This window comes from Cynara cardunculus, unplaced genomic scaffold (genome assembly GCF_001531365.2).
Source record: "Cynara cardunculus var. scolymus isolate 2C unplaced genomic scaffold, CcrdV1 Un_Scaffold_6879, whole genome shotgun sequence".
NCBI classification, from domain to species: domain Eukaryota; kingdom Viridiplantae; phylum Streptophyta; class Magnoliopsida; order Asterales; family Asteraceae; genus Cynara; species Cynara cardunculus.
Window position 1 is genome coordinate 1797 of NW_020203214.1, and position 2813 is coordinate 4609.

The following is a 2813-nucleotide window of genomic DNA, read 5'->3' on the forward strand; positions in this document are numbered from 1 at the left end:
AATTATGACTACGCTTTAGTCATATRGAATGAGTTGGTAGAGCTRGTCAACRCAAAAAGATTCCCGTCTAAAGCTCGAAAGTTTGTGCCATTTCAGAGGTTTCTACAACTGTTCATTAAGGCCATGATGAATGCTAACGAAGATATACYGGCTAGATCCAGTTCTGAAAAAGRGCCGACATTCACCATGACCAGAATTCGACAGCATACTGAAGTGGAAGACTTKGACTCTATAATGCCAGTACCACCAGAACTTATCGCSTTAGCTGATCAGACCGSTYAGTGCRTAATAGATTATAGRCGAGTGATAGATCCAATARTTCAACCAGAAYCRGTTGAACTTGCCCACGGATCACCCCATGCCTCAGYTGTGAGAGAGCAGTTAGARTTAGAAGAGAGTGTTYAGGAACAGGGGTTACCTGAAYMGGGAACTGAGTTGAGAGAAAAAGAATATGAGAGGGGTGAACWGGCGGGGGGAGYGTCTGATCAGYAAAGTACTCCAACTGTCAGTACTTCCTTAACTTCTTCAAGTTCGGAAGCTACTGAATCTGATTATGAGGCAGATTCTGGTAATGGTCAAGATGATGATCAAGATGATGATAATGTTGAAGCAGAAGATCGTGATCAATCCATTCCTGCTCAAAACATTGCAATTGGTACGATTGTTGATGACATTGATGATATTTTTCCTGAATATTCAGCTCAGCAACCTTGTCCAAGTTTGCATTCTTTGTCATTCAACGTTGACGAATGTGATGATTACGATCGCATACTTCAAGATATACCTGATGATGGAGGAGATGAGGGAGTAAATGTTGAAAATGAAGAGAGATTGAGAGAAAGGGAAGAAAAAGAATATGGAGAGGGTGAGAGTGGAGCAGAAAAAGAAGATCAAGTTCCTTTCCAAACTGAAACACTTAGTCAGGCAACCACATCTGCTACTTACATTCATTCGTTGAATGTTAGTATTGAACAAGACATAGCTAGCCCAGCTATGCATTTGCACACCCCCTATCCACTCAATTGGTTCTCAATAACCAATTGTTTCAATTTCACAAGGGGATATAGCTCATATGCTAACTACTTCTCAATTGGAGAATGTAGTTATTGAAACAAGTAGGCCGCTGCCCCAGCCTACGACTTCGATTCTGTGCACCTTGAGTCTAGAGTCGATACACTTAGGTACACATGAGTCAGGAGCATCTGTTGCTCCAAGTGCAGTTCTTAGTGAACTTGCTGGAACGACCAGAGTGGTCTCTTTTGACATTCCACAAGGACAGGTCAGAAGTCCTACCAATGCTAATATTACGCCAACATTGAATGTAGGCACAACAGTTTATTCAGCTGTTGTTACAACTGGTATTCTTTGTGAACCAGGAGTGAGTTTACCCGACTTCATGTCAAGGGAATACCTGGACGGTGCCCTAAAGGTTGTTCAAGATAACATGGATGCTCAAATGGCAAGTCTCAAAAGACTTTTGAAGGGGAAGGACATTGTAGAAGAAGAGCCACTATCTGTGCCATCACCACCGCATGTTCCTGAACCATCTGTACCAGATCAATCGGTGGATGAACTGAAATCACTGCTATATGCAAAATTGATGGCGTCTCAAAATCCAGATGCTGAGGATGCATATTTGGTTGGCCTCTGACGTCAACAATTAGATGTAAACCCTTTTGTTAGAGCCTCAGAGTTTTTGGCTTCCAAGATGTGGTTACTTCTAGCTTCTCCAAAGTTAGCAAGTTGATCACATCTAACACCCAAGATCTTAAAAGTTCAATAGACTCCCTAGCTGAACGGGTGTCTACCTTAGAAGAAACTTGCAGATCTTAGGCCATATCTCTCAAACGAAGGCATGACGATCAGGATGATCCAGATAGTCATGAGGGGGAGAGAAAGAGACATAGATTGGCCAAGACATCTGAGTAAGGTGCAAGGGTCGGTGACGAGCCATCAACTCAAGAAGTTATTGCTGAAACCTCTGCCTCGTAATCTGTTCGGGAAAGAGTAATTGAGGCTATTACAGTTGAAGATGAAGATTTGGAGACAAGTCCTATGATCGAGCCAATGGTTGAAAAGCCGGCGGACTCCACGATAGGAATAAGGATGCTATTGGACTTGTCTGCCAATGTAGGATTCAACAAGGTGTTCTCTACTACTCTGGGTGGAGAGCAAGATTTTGGAGAAGACATTGACAATATCGACGAGTCGACTGGGATCTATTTTAACTTTGAAGCTGATATTGATGATGAAGATCCAATCTTTCCTGTCCAAGAAGAACGTCAGTCTGTTCCAGAATCTTCCACTGCAGTTTTACCTGCTCAAAGAGAACAAGTTGATCCAACTGAAATTTTCACCAGAGACTATGTGCCATTCCATATTAGAGCAAATTTTCCTGGATATGATCGTGCAAGGATCCGAGAGCCATATCTAGAAGATATGTACTTTGGAATCTTCATCCGTCATAGAAAAGTTATGAGCGGCGACAAAGTTCTGGGTATTCATAAGCAGTCAAAAGAATATCGTATTGAATACCGTCATCTTTTGAAAGCCAAGTGCCTACCCATAAGTGAAGTGCGTACAAAGCATCGGATCATTACGATTAAACAAATTGATGCTCAGAAGTTTGTAAGAATCTGGTATCCTGTTTTCACAGTCACTAGACAGGATGGTTAGATTTGGAGGTTCAACGAAGCAGACTTCTCAAATTTATATTTGGATGACCTTGAATATATGTACTTTGAACTTAAAAACATGACAATCAGAAAGGAAGGAGAATTGATTGCTCTTGAAGCTATCAAGAGATTTATGCG